This window comes from Sciurus carolinensis, chromosome 2, assembly GCF_902686445.1.
Source record: "Sciurus carolinensis chromosome 2, mSciCar1.2, whole genome shotgun sequence".
NCBI classification, from domain to species: domain Eukaryota; kingdom Metazoa; phylum Chordata; class Mammalia; order Rodentia; family Sciuridae; genus Sciurus; species Sciurus carolinensis.
In genome coordinates this window covers 80,585,200-80,605,404 of record NC_062214.1, presented here as the reverse complement: position 1 = coordinate 80,605,404, position 20,205 = coordinate 80,585,200, and the positions used below count along the sequence as shown (strand labels likewise).

Below are 20,205 nucleotides of genomic sequence, written 5' to 3'. Positions count from 1 at the left end.
AATTACTCTGACCCCAAAACTGGCTGACCTCAGAAAGGGCGAGCAGGAGAGCAAGGCGGTTTTTAAACCAGTTCATACTAAGGTGTACAAGATGGGCAGGGGCTTTTCCCTTCTGCGGGGTCTGTAGTTTGAATAGAGGAGGAAGCCATGGTGTTAATAATAATCCCTAACAGCGTCTTTACTGTGTGCCCAACACTGTTCGCACACTGGACATGTTTTAAGTCCTTTAATCAATCTATGAACCCAGACGGATTTCTAATGAGTAGGAAGATGAGGGAAGGATGTCGGGGGACGGGCGGAGCAAGGAGAGGGGCAACCTCTTCCTCCCCGACCCTCTGCCCAGTGCCAACTGGGTACCGAGAAGGGAGTCCAGTTGTCAGCACTTCAGACCACGTCAGGGGTTTGCTCAAGGTCACTGGGGAGGACAACGAAGGTTCTGCTCCACCCCAAGACTGAGTTCACCATGGGAAGGTGGGTGGCAGGTGGGGCATCCCCCACCCAGGATCTCAGGATGCCCCTTAGAAAGGCCTTTGTTACTGAGGCCATCACAGAGTCCCCTGAGGAATCAGAGGGGATGTCCTCAGTGTTATGAGAAGCCCCAAGGCCCACAGTGGCTGCATCTCCACTGGGATCCTCTGGGGTCACACCTGGGACTCGGCTGTGGCTGGGCCTGCCCCAGAGCCCAGGTCTAAGCCTGCTTCCTCTGTGCCTCAAGTGAGTGCTGTAGGATGAGTGGAGCTGGGAGGAGCCCATTGGGCAGGTGAGAAGACTGAGGCTCAGCGAGGAGACACAGCAGTGCTGACTCCTCTTCTCCAGGTCAGCCTGAGCAGCCCCCTGCCCCACCACTCCAGGAGTGGGGTGGGGAAGTGTTTACTGACCCTGGCAGGACAGGATGTTCAACAAATCAACGTGCCTCCTGAGCTCCATTTTGGGACTTCGGATCCTGCTCCTCCTGTTGCTATCCCTGCAGACGGTCTCCTGGCTCCCCAGGGCACCCCTTTCAAGGTCAACTACCTGCTAGTACAGTAACTGATCCAAGAGTCTTCCATTATAAGTCACCCAGCTGCCACACCCCACGGCCCACTCCATCCAGCCGACCATGATGACCACTCTTCCATCTCTCTGTGGGGAGCTGACTGACCCAGAGCCCACAGTCCCTGTCTCTTCTCACCCCCAACCCCATGGCAGAACCTTTGGTGGCAGAACCTTTGGGACTGTGGATTCACAGGTGACATAGTTCTGTCAACTGCTGTGTGCTCTGGGGCAAACTGCTTCCCCTCTCTGAGCCTCTGTGTCCATACCTGGGATGTGAGTCTGGTCAGATAACCTTGAGATCCGTGTGGCATATGTGGGAACTGATAGGGTGGATCCCTGCTTGGGGGTCCTCAGGTGGGGGGATTCCAGGTAGGGCATGATGGCACTTGCCTCTCGGTCAGTCAGAGGCTACTTCTCAGAACAAGTGGCATTTGGATTGGCGAATGGCCAGACTCCTCAGGGCTGGGGTGGGGCCAGTGGTGGGCGGTGTCCTGCAGAGGGCCTGGCAGCTGGGCGCCTTGGGTTTCTTACTTGCAGACCTGACCACATCAAGCCCTGCTTTCGGCCTCCAGCTGCTCCTGACGCCCTCCGCCAGGAGGCGTGGGGGACTCCAGTACACCCCACTTCCCCAAGCGTCCAGCCCCTGCCCTTGCCCCAGGCTCCTGAATGAATTTCCTGTATTCCCTGTAGTCTGACCTTTGTGGCTCCTGATCCCTGTTTTACCCCATGACTATAATAAAATCGACCTGTCACAAAGTACCACCTCACTCCCTTGCGGAGCCCACGGGGCCTGTGCAATCTGCCTCCCCTTCTCTCCCAGGGTCCCATTCTTCTGTGGTCCCCCAGGTCTTCACATTGGGCTCTGTCACATTCAGGACTCTGCTCCAGTGCCATCAGAGTGACCAGCCATCCTGGTGTGCCCAGGACCCAGGCATTGCCACAATGCAGGACCCTTAGTGTTGAAGCCCACAGGCCCTCACCTCGGGATGTCACCTGGAGGCCCACTGCCAGGTGTCTGTCTTCTTTAGAGACTGGTGTGAGGTGCCAGCCCCTGTCCAGCCGAGGGGATGGGAGGCCTGGACAGGACTCTGCTTCTGTGCCGACCCGGCAAGCCTCTTCTCTTCGGGCCCCATTTCCCAGGAGGGTGGGCTCTGGGAGGCTCAGGGAGAGCTTCCATCCCCAGAGCCCCCAGCTACAGCAAGTGGTGGGGAGGACCGGTTCTGGCTCTGTGCAAAAGGCTGGGCAGGGCAGGACTCTGGGGTAGGCAGAGCGGGTGTGCCCAGCAGCAGGGCAGGTGGGTGTGGCCCAGCCCTCACCTCCCAGGCATCCCGCCATCACCTGGGGCCATCTCTGGGCCGGGCAGTCAGTCCAGACCCTGGGCTGGGGGCGTCCAGAGTGATGGTGCCGACTGCCAAGCCCCACTCCCCTCCCACCCCCGGGAAGCAGATGGCCCGAGCTTGGGCGGGCGGCAGAGACGGGGACTGGCATTTGTGTATGTGTGTGGTTTTTAAAAAATCTGACACATTTTTGTCACGTCTTGGTGCATCAGAACAGTAAAGGAGGCGGGAGTGTGAAGAATGTTTTAACTCGCAACTTTGTAACAGTTCCAGTTTCTCCAGGCCCCCTCCCCCTCCTTCAACCCCCGCGGCGGAGCCTCCAAGCCCATCTGTTCCCCAATCCTACTCCCTGCCCCCCACATCCATCTATCCATCCTTCCTTCAGTCGAGGGGAGACATAATTAGAGGAAGCATCTCGAGACTCTGAGAAAACCCTGGTCGGGGAAGCAGAGACCTGCGTCTGGATCCACCTTAACCCCAGACTCACTGTGTGACTTTGTGTAGTTCTCACCCTCTCTGGGCTTCATCTATGGGGTCAGACCCATGCCCTTTTGGGTTCCCTATCTCTAATGCTTATGGGAATGTCCGGTTAGAAGAATTAGAAATGAGAAGAATGCAGGAGGGATCCAGGTCTGGAAGTCTGGAGCTTCAGAGACTCCAGAGAGAACGGCCCCGAGGTGGCAGAAGGAGCCTCATTCAGGAAGCCAGGCTGAGTGGCCCCAACCTTCCCTCCCCACCCCTACCCCAGGCCACCACCCCACTAATCCGTCCAAGGTGGCTGAGGTCTAGGGCAGCTGCTCTGGGGTCAAGGGAGAAGAGCTAGCAAGTACCACGGACCCAGGTGTCCCTCCACTGCCCTGTTCTGCTTCTTGGTCCCCCAGGGCCCCAGGAAAGGAGGTAGGTAGCTGCCAGGCCTAGAAGATTCGCTCCTTAGCTGCCAGCCCTGCAGCCCCCCTGCCTGCCTGGCACTAGCTTCCATTTCATTAGACATGGAAGTGCCCACTGACCTGGAAGGACAGGAGCCCACAGGGCAGGCTGCAGGCGGGGAGCTGAGGGTTTGAAGGCGCAGCGCCCCAGGGCAGTGTGGCCAAGGCCCACATGTAGGCCCTGCTCCCTCGTTCCCCAGCTCGGAGGCCAGGGCTGCTGGGTACCTGTGTGCTCACTTGGGGTGGTGTGGGGCTGCGGCTGGGTGCCACTTCCAGGGACAGAGAAAGAAACCCTTGACTTTCTGCCTCCTTCCACACCTAACATGGGCTCCTGAAGTCCAGGGCATGTTTCAGAGAGCAGAGGTGGAGGGTCCCCCACTGGACTAGCCCACACTGTTCCACCTTTGGGAGCCACCTGACCTCTGCTGACCACAGAAAGTTCCCCCACTTCGGACTGAGGCAGCTCCTAAGAATTACCCCCAGGTTCCTGCACCATGGATAGGCTAGGGGTGTCCTGGGAGGAGGTGGTCTCAGGAGGAGGTGGTCTCATGGGCTCTGGCCAGGGCAGCTGATGGGACTCATGTGGTCCCCATTGCAGCCCTGGTCTGGACCCCAGGCCTGGCTGAGTCAGTGCGGATCTTGCCATATGGGCACAGGGTGGCTGCAGGGGAGGAGCCGGAGTTGCCATGGGAACCCGCACGCTGGCATTTCCTCTTTTGGGGAGGCTGAACCATATTTCGCAGGCGGTGTAGGCTTCTGAATCCCATTTCTCAGTGTTTTTTAGGAAGGGAAAAAGGGCAGGGGAAGGAGGTGGGAAAAGGCAGGAGGAGAGAGATGGAGTCAGACGGAGGGGGTGGAGAGGGCGCAGCCTGACTGTTGGGACTGCTGAGGGTCAGTCAGGGACCTCTGTTCCCCAGAACTCAGCCCAGGACCTAAGCGGGGCCTGGGTTCCCTCTGGTCCTCGTTCAAGCTTCGGTAAGCCTTTCCCTTAAATGGCATGAGCCTGTGCCTTCCCTGAGGATTCACATCAATGTGCCAGACACTTCTGCATTCCTTACTCTTATCCCTGTCCCCTGAGTGTCTGTCCCTGTGGACAGCACCCCTGGGAGCAGCGGATGCAGGAGACACAGGCATTTCTCTTGCTGGTCCAGGGCAGGAGCCTATGCTTGCCGGAGTCCATTGCAGACTCCCTGGGCTTTAGTAGCTTGGCCATGAACCTCCATGTGGCCGGAGCAAACATGGAAGGCTTCACGGAGAGCAGAGGACCATGCAGAGTGTGGGGCAATGAAGAGGCGATACTCAGAGCTTGTGGGGCACTGCCCTGAAGAGTGGTTTCCACCTACCCATGTGGTCAGGGGCAGGGATTGTATGCTGAGAACACATGTCTGGGGACAGACAGATCTGCCTGTGAACCTCTCTGTTTCTCCCTGTCTCCTCTGCCCCACCCCCTCTCTCTTTCTCTCTTTAATACCACAGATCGAACCCAGGGCACTTAACCACTGAGCCACATCCCAGCCCGTTTTAGTTTTCACTTTGAGACAAGGTCTCACTAAGTTGCTTAGGGCCTTGCTAAGGGGTTGAGGCTGGCTTTGAAATTGGGGTCCTCCTGCCTCAGCCTCCTGAGCCGTCAGGATTAAGGCGTGGACCGCTGCTCCTGGCTCCATCTCTTCACTCCTGCAGCACCTCTGGCAAATGAATCTCCTGATTCAGTTTCCCCACCACGTACAATGGGTTGGTAGCACCACCCTTGGGCTTCCTATGGTGTGCACACTGGGCAGAGGCCAAAGCAGAGCATCAGGTGGGGTTTTGGGGATGTGGTCCTGATCCTGGAGGAAGTGTCCCCCTGAGCAAAGGTATCTTGTGGGACCCAGCAGGGCTGTGATCTGGGGAGAAGAACCTGAAAGGGAGAAGAGTAGGATCATGGGAAGAAGGTGATGGTCTACTGATGGAGAGCTTGGTCAAACATGATCCTGCCTAGGGTTGGGGCAGCTCTAAAGCACACCTGTGCCCCAGGGAATCTCTAACCCTTCCCTGAATGCGCTCTCCCGGAGCCTTGCCTGTTGGGTCTGAGCTTCCTTTAGGAAGCCTCTCCAGACCTTGGAAAATGGGGCAATGAAGCAAGGAGCCCAGCACTGTGACATTGGTACCTCAGAACTTCCCCTATGTGTGGTGCAGAGGTACACGTCTATAATTCCAATAACTCAGGAGGCTGAGGCAGAAGGATTGCAAGTTCAAGGCCAGCCTGGGTAACTTAGTGAACCCATGTCTCAAAATAAAAGTTTAAAAGGACTAGAGATGTCCTTCTATAGCAGAGTATCCCTGGGTTCAGTGCCCAGTACCTCCAAAGTTAAAAACAAAAACCTTCCTCCTTGAGTGACCCTGGTGAGCCTTTACCTTCTGGACTCTCGTTTCCATGGGTTATAAACTATTGTCCTCGCCTGTCCAGGGGCTGGGTAGGAGCCCATGTGATGACAGGGAAGCCTCTTTACAATGGATCTAGAGGACCCAGAGGTGTGAAGTCTGGTTTTATTCTCATGGAGCAAGTGGGCAAGGAGGGTAGGACAGCGGGGCCTCTTCAGCTTGGCCACCTCCAAAAACAACAGAGCCCAAGTCCCCCTGTGTGCCAAGATCTCTACCTCTCCGTTCATTCTTACAATAACCAGGGAGTAGCATTATTCCTGTTTAACGCTGGAGAAGACTAAGGCTCAAAAAAGGTCAGTAACTTACCCAAGGTCCCACAGCTAGAGAAAGCAGATCCAGGATCAGAATTTGGGGCTGTGTAGCTCTGGAACCATTTTCACGTCCCCTCTGGTCCTCCCAGACTGAAGACCCCAGTCCAGCATCTCCAGTGGGCCACTGTGAAGGTTGCAGGGGTACCATTCCCAGCAAAAAGTAGATGATGAGGAGAAATGGATCCTTAGCCCTGGGCCCCTTCCCTGCTGGCTGGGGTCTGACCACACCTCACCAGCCTGGAGCAGCCACCCGAGCCCAGCATGGGCAGGGCAGGGTCTTGGCAGTCAATGGATTGGGATGGACTCTTTTTCTTTTTTAAACTCTATATTTTTTAAATATTTGGGGTTTTTTTGTTTTTCGTTTTTTTTTTTTTTTTTTGTTTTTTTGTTTTGTTTTGTTTTGTTTTTGGTTGTAGGTAGACACAATATCTTTATTTTATTTTTTTATGTGGTGCTGAGGATCGAACCCAGGGCCCCATGCATGCCAGGTGAGCACTCCACCACTGAGCCACAACCACAGCCCTGGGATGGACTCTTGACTTTGCCATTTACTCACTCTGGTTCTCCCAGAAAATTACTGAACTTGTCTTAGTCTCCATTTTCTCATCTGGAAAATGGAGGCATGGAAGTTCTGTATCAGTCCAACTAGACGAGGTTTTGCTGCAATAACAACCTTAAAAACCTTAGAGATGTCGAACAGCTCAGGCTCACATCTTACCACTGTGACATAAGTGGATAGCTGCTCCTCACTTCACTTGGGATCCTAGACTGAGGGTGCACCTACCATCTCAATATGTGCACCTACGGGTACCATAGAGCCAAGGCCACACTGGCTCTTAAGGCTTCCTTTTGGAAGTGGGCTTGTCACTTCCACTAACATTTCTTTGGACCCAAAGCAAGTCATATGGCCGCACTTAACTTCAAAGGTGACAGGGAAATGCAGTTCCCTACCAGATGCCTGAAAGAGGAAAACCAGGATATTCATAAACATTCTGTAATGGTGGTCACACAGGGATTCCATGAGCATTGAATAAACTAAAGGGAACAGGGACTCTGGCACACAAAACTTTATTAATGAATGGTAGCTCTTTTCCTCTCTGCCCCCAACTCCAAGGAGACCCAACCTCCCTTTCCTTTCCTGGTCATCTCCCCAGATTGATTTTCAGGGTTGCTGGGTAATCCTTGAGGATGAATACCTTTCCTCTGGAACAGAGACAGGTGGCAACTGCCCCAGGAGAACATGGCGAGGTGGCAGCTGAGGCAGACAGAACAGATAGGCTTCCTCACTCCTGGCTGAATGCCCCCCTCCCATGCCTCCTTTAACAAATGAAAAAGCAGCAGATACCAGTAATACCTTAACTTTATTAAGGGCTTCATAAGACCCAGATCAAATTACATCTCCTGCAATCGAACAGTAAATTCAATTCTGTTCAACAAATGTTCCGTTCAACACTGAGAGGGCTGGTAGGGGGGATCTGGGTGGCCCACCTGGCTGGGGACTCAGGGCCTCGCTCTGCAACTTCCTTCCCTTCTCAGGAAGATGTCCTCTCCGTGGCTTGAGGCCACAGGTTTGCCCTGGAGTCCATGGCCAGTCTGAGATGAGTAAGCAAGCCTTGGTAGGAGAGGACACTGGAACAACAATGACTTGGGACTTGGGCCAGTGGAGTCTCAGTGAGGCCAGAAGAGCAGACTGGGCCTCAAGTACCACCACTGGAATCCAGAGCCACCTTGAGTCCATGGCCCCAGGGACAAGTCCCTTTCCCTCTTGAAGTCTCAGTCTCCCCCATTAAAGAATGGGCAGAGGTCCCCATTAGCACCTTTGACAGCAGGTTCTCAGAGCCTCGCTGCAGCCACCAATTTGCCCCTCCTCAAAGTGAGGAGGCTGGAGTGGGAGTGAGGGCCTCACCTGGCCATGGTGCTCACCCTGAGGCAGCCACAGCCACAGCAGGAGACAGACGAGCACCTGGGCAAGAGCAGGGCTGGCGGGATGCCAGAGGAAGCCTCACTGGTCAGCATCCACGGCAGCTTCCTCTCCTCTCCCTCACTGGGCCTGCCTTTGACCACCACTGGAAACCCAGGAGGACTTGCTGGGGAAGGAGGAATTGGAACCAGACCCTGAGTCACTCAGCCAGGGGTAGGTGGGAGCAGTTTCCAGGTGGAAAACAGTGAGCAGCAGCTCCGGGGAGGGGCATCTGGAGTGGAGAGAGGTCACCTGGAGGATGTATGGACAGGGAAGTATGACTTCCGTGTTCTAGGATGGTGTTCTAGTTCGTGCGCACACGTGCGTACACACACACACACACACACACACACACACACACAACTACTTCCCTAGCTGCTGCCACAGACAAGAGATGGTGGGGTTACCATGAAAGACGGATGGCCATCAGCCACAGTCTCATAGTGCAGAGGACAGATGAGGCCCAGGGAGGCCTCCGAATCCCCAGGGACTCTGGGAAGGAACCCTTTCTACCCAGTGGGTCAATATCAGCAGCAAGAATAATAGTATTTTGGACCCAGCTGTTGATGAAGCACTTGGCATGCATCCTCCTGCTGGATCCCCATGGTGGCCTGTGATGGTGCTCTCATGCCACTGACGCCTTGATTTATAGAGAAGACCAAAGCTTCACCCAGGGCTCGTGGGGCCACACGTGCCCTCGTGCTGGTTGAGCCCAGGGTCTGTCCATGTTAGCCTTTCAGTCACAGAGGCCTCTCCCTGTGAGTGCAGGAAGCAGCGTCCTGCACAGATGAGGAACGGCTTCACGTTTTCCACCCTGGTTTTCCTTGGCTTCTCCAGAGTTAGAGAAGTGACCCAGGGCCTCCTTTGCTCAACCTCAGCCCAGAATCCCTGAAAACCTGGCCAACCCTGAGACCCAAAGACCCCACGTCCTAAAAATTCCAAGCTCCTGCAGAGCCCCTTTCCCTGGACATAAAACTGGATAAAAGCAGCCAGTCCTGCAGGTGGACGGCCGAGCAGGACGCTGCCCTGACAGGACGCCTTTGCTGGCTGGGCCACCATCCATCACCCATGCTGGGTTTGTAGGTGTTTGCTCTTCACTGGCCATGGTTTGGAAGGTGTGATTTCAAGGCCTTTGAACAGGCTAGCCTGTGCTTCAGAGTCCTTGCTTACTCATTCAGAGAACGACCTGAAGAAATCAGAACGCTCGGGCACACACGTTGCCTTCGTGGCGGAGCGGGTCATTGGCAGTCACTACCTGATACTGATTTGGGCTTTGGTCATTTGACTTTAAGAAGGTACCATTAGCACCTTCCCAGGTTCAAGTTACCAAAGGCCCTGAGCCATCTGATGTTAAGATTCCTGTGGCCTCCCAGGCCAGCAATTTTCTCACTTGTCATTTTTAGGTTTCATTAGTCTGTTTAGCTCTTTCAATACTAGTCTGCAAATGATCGGAGAGAAGGTGTTAACTGCCTCCCAGAGCTTCCAAGTGACTTTCTGAGCCATGTTCATTTGGTCCTCTGTCATTCATTCACTTATTCAAAAAAATATTTATCAAATGTCAGGCTCTGGGATGCCACAGTGCAAGAGGCAGCAAGCTCACAGCTACTTTTCCACAAATGGAGAACTCTCTCTTCCTCCTAATACAGTTTCCATCAAAAGTGACCTCTGGGGCTGGGGTCATGGCTCAGTGGTAGAGCACTTGCCTAGCATGTGTGAGGCCCTGGGTTTGATTCTCAGCACCACATAAAAATTAATTAATTAAAATAAAGATATCGTGTCCATCTACAACTAAAAAAAAAAAAAAAGAAAAAGAAAAAGGTGGCCTCTGTGAGCACCCGGATGCACAGGGCAGCTTGAGCTGTTCTTCCTGATCTGGTTCCTCCTGCTCTGTGCTCCTCTTCTACCTGACTTTGAAGCCCGCTGTTGGGGCCAGGTACACCCAGACCCAACCTCTAAAACAGCCACTCAGTAAAGGCCCGGGGTAACCCCCAGAGATCCCCGACCCAAGCTGCCACTGGGTCCCTGTCTACTCCAGCACCCGGACCCTCCCACCCCCCGATCCTCATCCCGTCATTTGGGTCAGCCACACAAGGTCTCTCCCCTCCCTTGCTCCCTGACAGCCCTCCAGCCGCCACCTGCACCCCATCCCCATCAGGAGACTTCTGTGTCTTTGGCCTGGCGGTTCCACTACACAACTCTGATCTGTCCTCTTCCCAGATATGGCTTCCAGAGCAGGAGGAACTGGGAATCCAGGACAAGGGTCCTGCCTGGATTGAACCCGCCCTGGCCTCTGGGCTCTGATGGGCTGACTCACCTCTCAGCGCAGACACAACCTGCAGAGTCCAGGCCGCCCCCTGCTGGATGCCCAGGGTTGCCATGGCGACCCTCTGCCAGTCTTCCCTGCATGGAGACAATCGAAAAATAACAGCGAGGACTCTTTTATTCTGTGTCCCACCTGGGAGCCATTTAAGCCTCCCCACTCCTTCTGACACATAATAATTTTTTTTTGCTTTTAAGATTATCCTGAAATCTCACTTCCTCCTCCTCCCCGTCACTTCCAATTTTGAGAGCCTTGGGTCTTAAAACACATCCACACGCATCTGCGGGCACATGCTGTGCACGTGTGTACACACCGCGCTGTGGCCATCAGACTGTCCTCCCCGGTGCTCATCCATTGACAGCAAGGTCGCCAGGGACCTCACAGCCCCTTCATGTCACCTTTCTCGCATCTTCGCAGTTCGAAAGCACTCCTCAGTACCCCCACCCCTGTGTCACCTAGGACCTGCATGGGCAGTATTGTCACCCCTCTGGTTTTTGTGAGAACAGAGGGATTTTAGGTGCACTGACTGATGTCACCTGGTGACACTGGGGATTTTGTCATTTGTCATTTTGACATCTGTGGTGGCTGAGTGGGTCTGGAACTAAGCCTGCTTGACACTCGTTCTGTTTTCCGCTGCCTCCTCCTGGGGTGGCGGAGTTGGGGGTGGGGAGTGGAAGGACCCTCCCTCTCCTGCCCCCAGTGCTCCCTCCACCGGGCCGTGAGCAGTGCCGCCAGCTGCTGTGCGTGGGACGGGTGGCCTGTGGAAGCCCAGCCTGGGGACAGAGCCCAGCCCGCCCCCTGGGCCCAGCTGACCCGCTGGCAGCACGCGGTCCCCTGCTCCCTGGTTTCATTCTGCAGCCCCTCCACACTCAGAACCCCCGATCCTCCCCCTCGCGCCCTGGCCTTTGCTCAACCCGCCCCTCGTCTCTCCACGCACCTCCACCTCTGATGGCCTGTCCTGTGTTACAGATGCCCGCGGGAAGTCGCCTGGACCTTCCATTTCTGTGCGAGGCACAGGCGCTGCCCTGACTGTGCACAGGTGCATGTCCACCATGCTGATGTGGTGTTCCTGAAGCCCTAGGGAGGAGTGGCATTGGCACTGAGCACAGGCGTCACCACCCAACAGGTCTGCTGTGAACTCACCAACTTATACGTAGACCACGAGTTTGCCTAGAATGCTCCACGCACGCAACTGCGTGTGTTGCTCTGAAAATACGTTAACGTGGTCAGCCAAGGACGGACAGCTGTCCTGTGTCCCTGCATGTCTGGCGCTCAGCCTCGTGGCACCGAGGAGTGAGTGATGCCTTCAATGCTAAGGCACTTCCCTAACTTAGGACTTGAGTTTCCACAGATCAAGAGCCACCATAGCAGGTGCAGAGTCGAGAGCCCTCTGGCCCACGGGGCTGGCTCCAGGGCATGTGTGTGTAAGTGTAGGATTCCTGGGGGGACACGGGGCTGTGACAGAAGGTTTGAGGCCAAGGCCTGCTTCCCACTCTCCCTCTCCCGGTCCTCTGTTTGGCAGGGCAGCAGGTGGCACCCTGGAGAACAGGGTGGGCAAGGGTGACCCTTGGGAAGGGGGCTTGGGTGGGTCAGTATGGCTCTGGGTCCTCAGTCCCACTTCATATGTTGCTACCTAAGACTCACCCATCCAGTCTCCCCCTTTCAGAGCAGAGTCTCTGAAGCCAAAAAAGGGTGGGCCAGAGGCCGAGATGGTTTGGTGTGGGACTCTGCAACTCTTGGCACAGGAAGCAGGTTGGGGTCAGGATCAGGCTGGGTTGTGCTGTGGTTAGAACTGCCGCTTGAAGTTCTCATGGCAAGAGCAACAAGGGAGTGTGACCAGCCTTGGGGTGAGAACATGGACAAATACGGATTCAAATCTCAGCTCTGCCCCTTGCCGGCTGGCTGGGGGTTAGGAGAGGGGTATCACTGGCACAGTGGCATAGTTCGGTGGGTGGACATTCCAGCTGTACTGGCCCAGGTGTGTGACAGGCTAGTGACTTCCCTTCTTGAGCCTCCAATTTCCCCTTTGTAAAATGTCACCAGTAATGTATAGGCCTCATAGATCAAAGGCACGTGAAGTGTCAGCATGGAACCTGGCATGCAGTATACGTTCCGTAAATAGTTGGTCTTCTGGTTAAAATTAATATTATAAATACTGTATCTGAGTCATCTTGGGGCTCAGTCTCCTCATCTGTAGAAAGGGGGTGATGATGATACTGAGGACCCCAGTGGCCCACACCTGATACCATAGTCCTCCCCACTTACCACCCCCTCCCCTCCCCACCAGTGTCTGACCCTGTCTTTCTTAGATACTCCAGAACAGAACCCCCAGAGAGGAAGAAAAGAAGAAGCAAGGAAGTAGATACCCCACCATCCACCTGTCCCTCAGTTAGTAATGGTGGTATCCATTTTCATAGAGAAGGGAAATCTGCAAAGTAGTCAAAAAATATATTTCCTCTGCAACTCCAGCAGCCCAGCTGTTCTCTTTCAGGAAAAAATGCTGAGGGCTGAAAATGAAATCAAGGAACAATGATAGAGAGATACGAGGAAGAAGAGCAGGAGTGGCAGGAGGGAAGGGCAAAGCAGAAAGGAGGAGCCTGCAGGGCAGGGTAGCAGAGGCTGCAGGGCTTTGCCAGGGCCATTCCTGGGCTGCCTGGAACAGCATTCAGCACCTGCTCCCAGCTGCCAGAGCCAGCCAGTGCCTGCCCCTTGAAGCCCGGGTTCAAAGGCAGCGCTAATGAAAGAAGACAGCTGTGATCCTCAGCACTGTGATTGCATTTGGGGACTGTCCTGCTGCACCTGGAGGAGGCCCTCGGGCCCCTTGGCTCTTTAATCACAGGTGGTATTGCAGCAGAGTGTGACCTGGTCCTGGGGAGGAAGACCCTGGAGAGCACTCCAGACCCCTGCTCAGCTTCTGGCTATATTCTGCCTCTGACTTTACAGTGGGCAGCGTGGCCACTCCACGTGCCTTATACAGAACCATCTCTGCCAGCCTCAACACTTGCTGAGGCTCTTCTGCCTCCTAGAATGTCTGTGCCCCTCTCTGCATGCCAGGCTCCTACTGCTCCCACAAGACTTTCTCCTCCAGGGAGACCTCCAGGATTGCTCCCTCCCAGGCTGCCTCTGTCCTCCTTACATCTCTGATCACTACCCACCTAGTGTCAAAGCCTCTTGTAAGTAGGGCCTCTGTCTCCTCTGGCCTGGGCTCTGACAGATGGACTTGGGCCCTCTCAGCACAGGCTTCCTCCTGATTCTGTCGGGGTTCCAACAGCCTGGGGACATAACTGGGACCTGATTTGAGAAGTTCATGGGACCTTGGGTTCTCAGGTGGCCATCCTAGCCCCTGCCCATCCCTAGACTCCCACCCATGAAGCCACAGGGATAGACTGGCCTTCTGGCTCCAGGGTCAGTGCCTGCAAAATAGGCAATTAGACCACCTGAGTTCTGGGCGCCTGGCCACCTGCCATTCAGCCTCCCTGCGCCTCCACATGCTTCACCTGGAATCTTTCTGGGGGTGCCACACACTCCTCGGGGACCTGGGCGTCTCTTGTGCCTCTGTTTCCTCACCTTACAGAACCTTCCTTGCAGGGCATGGAGAGCATGAAGTGTCAGCACGTAGACCCTGGGGCCCTGGCGCTCGCCGTCATATCGTAAAGGCCTGGTAACCGTGGGCCAGTGTTACCTTGGTGGCCTCTGTGTGGGGGGCCAGGAGAGCCCCCAGCCGCTCCCTCCTGCCACCGGGTGCCTCGGGCCCTGTGGAGGAGACCTCTCCTGCGAGCTCTTCAGGCTGTGGCAGACCCTCAGCCCTGAGATGTCTGGGGCGGGGCTGGCCCTTGGGGCTTGCCTGGCTGAGTCTATACCCCCAGGAGGGGAGCAGTGGCCCTGTCTGACCCGCTTGGAGTGCCCCACCTGCCTGCCGAAGGGTGACCTGTATCAGGCTGCCAGAGGAGTCGGGAGCTGAGCCTCAGCTTCACCCCGCCTTTGCTCCCAGCCCTTTTCTCCTCCCCACCCCTGCCCCCCACTTAGCTCTCTGTTGCCATGACAGCAGGGTGCTAGGAAGCCCGACTCCTCGTGGGGACAGAACCAGAGTGATCCCACATGTGTGCTGGTCTCTGGGTGCACAGGCACGTGCCTGGGTGGGCGGGCATCGCTCTGCATACTGCTGCGGGCCGGGCAGGGCGGTGTGTGGGCGAGGTCCCTTCCGGTCCACGTTTCCTGGACACGAAGCTAGAGCGCAGGCAGGAGCTACCATGGCTTCACTGGACTGGACGGTGGGGCAGGGACTGGGCACACGTTTGCCCTTTGGCAGCTGGGTGTCTGCTCATCACCCCACCAGGCTCATGCAGAGGCTTCTGGTGCCACCCTGGCTCCCCAGGAGGCAGGCACGACAGGCAGCAGATGGGGAAACGGAGGCCTGCCTGTCATTCACTGGGCTCACCCTGGGCTGCCAGGCAAGGCGGGCTGTACTGCCCCCAGGCAGCAGAGGTGTCTGAGGGGCATTTGGTATCTTGTACCCTTGGGTTGTCCCCTCCTCCAGGTGGGCCAGTGTCCACCACAAGGGTGGCATTACCACAGAGTCTTTAACTTTGCTCCTGTTCACTCTTCAGGTCCCACAGCTAACTACTGACCCTTCAAAAATGGGGCCAGAGGCGGCTCTCCAGTGGACCCGTACTGAGTGCAGGTGTCCCTCAGAAGCAGCAGCCCTGCACTCAGGGACCAACCAGCCCGGGGATGGGAGGACAAACACAGGAGGCTGAATTTGTTCACGATGCTTCCCACGCTTCAGACATTAGCTGGCATTTATCATTAGCCATGACAGAGGCTCATACCACCCCCCAACCTCCAGCACACTGAGTAAATGTGAAAACACCACTGCCAAGTTCAAGGGTGGAAAGAACTGGGTGCCGAGGGAATGAGTGGCAATGAGAATGAGGGCACCTTCTGCCTGCTGCCCGGGAGAAGGAGTGACAGGAGTGGACCTCAGCCCACATTCTCACCCATCCCACCACACTGTGCCTGGGGACCGTCCTGCCCAGCTTTCCCTCATGTGGTGTCTTGGCAGTTGACCAGCTCCCTCCGCTCAGGCCCCTCAGCCCCTGATGGGGAATAGACGGTGGTCCTCCCTGCCCTTCGTGCTCTGGATGGCGGTGGATCAGGCTCCTGGAAGGGGCTGCTCTGAGTCAGAGGGTGGGGGAGGGGCGTCGGGTGTGCAGCCTGTGAGTCACTGGGAACTTCCTGAGGGCACACCAGGCTGTCTCCCCACTTGCCTGATGAGCTACCACGACAGTTCAGGTATTTATGGCTGGTTTTCACGCCCCAGCAGGTGGTGTGAACACACTGCTTCTGAGTGTACACACCCGTGTTGTGATTCGAGACTGTGGGGAGCCCTCCTAAAGTCTCAGACCTTCTAGATCTTTCTACCTCTGACTTGCCGCCTGAGCCTCGCCATCTACCTGATGGACAGGACTCCCACCCAGTCCTGTCTCAGGGCTCTGGGTGTCCCTGACCCCAGGGACATCTTTGCTCTCCTGCCTGGCCCAGTCCACACAACTGTCCTGCTCCCAGGACTATCCAGAGACCAACTCAGGTCTGCCTGTCACATGCCAGGGGTCTGGCCTCCCTTGCTCTCCCCTGCCCCCTGATGGCCATCCTGCTGCACCTCTGTGGGCCCCTCCCATTCAGTTTAATAGAAGTTTGGAAACCAGACAGACATGTTCCTGATTCTAGGACCTGTATGATACCAGACAAAAGATGTCCTCTCCTGGGGGTGGGGAGCTGTCCTTAGGGCCCAGAATGGGCACCCAGTCCTGAGAGCTACCTCTAGGAGATGGCTGTCTACTCTGACCAGACCATCCTGGCTGACACTGCAGGCACCTGCCCCAACTGCCCCTGCCCCGATGGGCAGTGATAGGCTCCCGGAGTTTCGGGGCAGGAAGAGCGCTCCTGGAAATGCCACCCCGCCACACCCAGCAGATGTCAGAGTGCTGAGCCTGAGAGTCGGGCTGCTGTGGAGAGCAGAGGAGGTCCAGGCTGCAGGTGCTCAGTGGTGCTGACTTGCTACACAACCCCGGGCAGCCGCAGGGGCTCTGTGTGCACAAGCAAAGCAGGCGGGGGGCGGGGGGGGGGAGACCGAGGCTGCCCGGGACAGCGCGAGGGTGTGGAGAGGCACCCTGGGAAGAGGCCCAGCCCTTGGCATAATCCATAAGAGCTTTTGGGATTCCTGCCTTTCCTCCGGGAGAAGGAAACCACTTAGAGAACTAATGCTCTCCTGGGTACCTCAGGAGTGGGAAGAAGGGCCTGCCTGCTGACCCAGCCAAGGGACAGGCCTGGTCCACGCCCTGTGTGGCACGAGTCAGTTATGGGAGGAGGATCTGGCAGCTTCCAAGGGCCAGGTAGGGGACAGGGATGCCTCCCCTGGGCCTAGACCGGCCCCCTCGGCTTTGTGTGGCCCTTGGCAGAGCTGAGCCTTCCATGGCACCAACAGGTTGCCTCTCTGCCCCTCCTGCAGGGGTCTCAGATTGCAGGCCCCGGCCTGAGGGACAGTGGTCTTCCAAGCTCTTCACCATTGAGGAGAAAAATCGCAGCAGCCCCATCCTCCTCCCTGCCTCCCCTCCCCCAGGCCTCCTCTGGCAGCTCCGGCTGGAGCCCAGGAGCCCGGCCTGTCCCCTTCTCTGCTCCCTGGGGGTAGAAAGCCCCTGTGGATGGTGGAGCCCAGGATGGAACAGGTTCTGGCTGCTCCTTCCCGCCTGTCCCCCTCCCATTACTGTCCTGGGCTTGGGCCTTAATGGAGCGTAAACAGCCTGGCAGAGGAAAGCCTCATTAGGCCTGATCTAATTAGGAGTCCCTGTGAGATGGGGCGGGCAGGGGAGGTGGGGGAGCGCCCACGCATGAGGGCCTACTGTGCACCCGCATTGTCACACGTGTGCACGCACGCTCCTGGGACCCTCCCCACAACCTTCCAAGGTACCCCCAGGTAACCTGAGTGGACAGCAGCTCAGAGAGGACAGGTGGCTTCCCTGGGAGGTGCACCCTGTGTCTGACCCCAGCAGCTCAGCATCGGAGACTGGCAGGAACTTGGCTCCCCAGTCCACCCTCGGTCGACGCTCGCCCCAGTGATGGCACGTTTATGCCATTTCTGGCTCTTTGTGTCTCTGGTCCTCCTCCCTCCAGCACCACGTGACTCCATCGTGGGTCAAATGGTGGGAGGCAGGGCCTGGGGCCAGCCAGGCTCTCAGCCCCGCACCACACCCACCCCTCATCTGTCCCCCTCTGTAATCAGGGAGGGCGTGGGGGAGCTGACGGGATGCCAGGCGGTCGGCCACCCCTTCGTTAGTCTTAGCTAACAAGCTGTTTATGGGCGTGACATGACACCTGCTTTCTTCTTTATAAGTTCAATAATTTATAGGCATATTAGCGGCCAGGCGGCCGCCCTGGGTCCCAGCCAGACGGGACAGGGCGATGCAGCTGGGTGCCTCTGCTGATATTTACTCTCTCCCACCATCAATTATTAAGGAGCCTGCCTTCGTTTTTGCACATAATTACATGTGCCGTTATGGTTTTAACTCCCCTGCTCTTAATCCCTCTGGAGAGGGGCCCAGCCTACCCAACAGGGCAGGGGGACCCAGCCGGCTGGAGCGTGAGCAGCCTCAGCCTGCACCCGCCTCTCAGCCACGCTGGAACCCCCTTCGCCAGCATGGGCCTTCCCCACACGGGAGGCAGGCCCTGGCACCCTGGTCTTTGCACAAGGTGCCACCCTCACCTCTGTACACCTGACTGGCTCCTTCTCATCCTTCAATTCCAGCGCCGTCTTCGCTGCCCCCTGGATTTCTGCTGTGACTCCCCAGGACCTACTCTATGCTGTGGGAGCACAAACACCTCCCCCCCTTCTCTCACCTTGACCTGTATCACTGGGTTGAGCCTCGCTTGCTAGACCGTGAGCTTTGTGGGCACGGAGAAAGCTGTAGAAAAAGGGTAGATGGATGCTGGTGAGGCCACTGAAGCACCTGCCTTCCATCCCCATCCAGGAGCCTGTCCCGATGGCGCCCCCTCCTCTCAAATCCCCCAGACTCTCCTGCTCTGGGCTGGGACCCCCTCTAGGCAGCAAGACCTAGGCCTTCCTTCTCTGTCCAGAGGGCAGGACAAGAGGGAGGGAGGCATATCCTGACAGTACTGCTGTGTGACCTGGGAAATTGCTCCCTCTCCCTGATCCTGTTTCTTCATTGGTTAAATGGAGAGAGTATAAACATCCCAGCAGTCTCTACTTTACAGAGCCTGGCTGAGACCTACATGAGATGACTTATAGAAGCACCTATATAGGGTCTCTCGTATCATAGAGGTTCCGTAACGTTCCTTACTTCAACCTTTATCTGGCTCTGAACTGAGTCTAGGTAAGGTTGAACCGAATTGTGTTGAATCATCTTACTTGCACTTTTTCTTGTCCAAACTTCCTTGTTTTAGTCTTCTCTGCTATGTAGCCCATATGATGCTTGGCTCACAGGGGCTCTGCAAACATTCCAGGCTGATGAATCAAGAATTCCCCAGACAGGCAAGGTGGCACACCTCTGTAATCCCAGCAGTTCCAGAGGCCGAGGCTGGAGGATTGCTAGTTCAAAGCCAGCCTCAGCAACTTAGTGAGGCCCTAAGCAACTCAGTGAGACCCTGTCTCTAAATAAAATACAAAAACTGGGCTGGGGATGTGGCTCAGTGGTTGAATGCCCCTGGGTTCAATCCCCGCTACCAAAAAATAAAAAATAAAAAAATTTCCCAAACTGTCAATCCACACCTAAATAGGTGGTGGTGGTGGGGTGTCTTCTCTACAATAGAACGATAGAGGCCAAGGACAGTGAGGAACCAAGCCTTGGCCTCCCCTGAACTCAAAAGCCCAGGAGTAGCTGCCTGGAAACCCTGTGCCTCAGTTGTCCCTGTAAGAAGAGATGATAATAGAATGGGCCCCATGGGGTCTTTGAGAGGATCAAATGAATCTCTGAGCAAGTGATAACATAGTTAGAACCACACCAGAGTGTGGGGGTCAGGACGGGCCACTGCCTCCCTCCCTGTCTCTGAAAAGCGACGGTCCCCTGGAATTGGCACTGGTCATTTCCACAGTGTCTGTGTGTTTCTGGTGTATGCAAGTATTTGTGCTCAGTTTATAGGAGTTGGGGCTTGTTTTTAAAGTACATAAATGGCACCACCTTGTAGGTACCTTTGGTTGTTCCCCACATGGCATTTGTGACATCACTCGTGCCCATAGGGGTAACTCCAGCATCTCCATGCTCAGGGCTGCATAGTGTTCCCTTGTGTGGTTATGCCAGAGTGTGTCCATTCCCTCTGCCAATGATGGGCATGTAGCATGTTTTCGATTTTCCACCATTACGGACAAAACTGCTGTGAACATTCCCCTACTTGCCTTCTTGTTTCTCGGGGACACATACTCAGGATGGGAACCATTGGGTCATAGGATGTGTATTTTTTCAACTTCCCCAGAAAACTGCCAAGTTGCTATGCCATTGGGAGCACTTGGCCTGAATTATCTCAATGCTCCCAGCCATTGGGAGAAAGGAACTGTCAGGCCACTTAACAGATAGAGCATGTATTGGTTAGCAATTGCTGCATAACAAATCATCCCCAAACATGGTGGCTTAAAACAAATAAGTATTATCTTGCAGTTTCCATAGGGCAGGAATTCAGGAGTGGTGGCACTGGGCACCCCTGGCTCCAGGTCCTACAAGGCTGTAGTCAAGGTGGCTGCAGAGTTTGCCTTGAGGCTCCGCTCAGGGAGGACCTGCTTCTAAGCTCATTCAAGTAGCAGCTGGAAGCCCTCAGTGCTCGTGGGTGTTGACTGGAGGCACAAGTTCTTTTCCATGTGGAATTCTCAACAGAGCTACTCATAACATGG

The 20,205-nt window shown here is 55.8% G+C and overlaps 1 protein-coding gene across 1 annotated transcript in view; it reads left to right on the top strand.

Annotated features, from left to right (window-relative positions):
* The window catches only part of Lingo1 (leucine rich repeat and Ig domain containing 1), a 79,979-nt gene that overhangs the window by 35,016 nt on the left and 24,758 nt on the right, over nt 1–20,205 (top strand). The window lies entirely within an intron of this gene.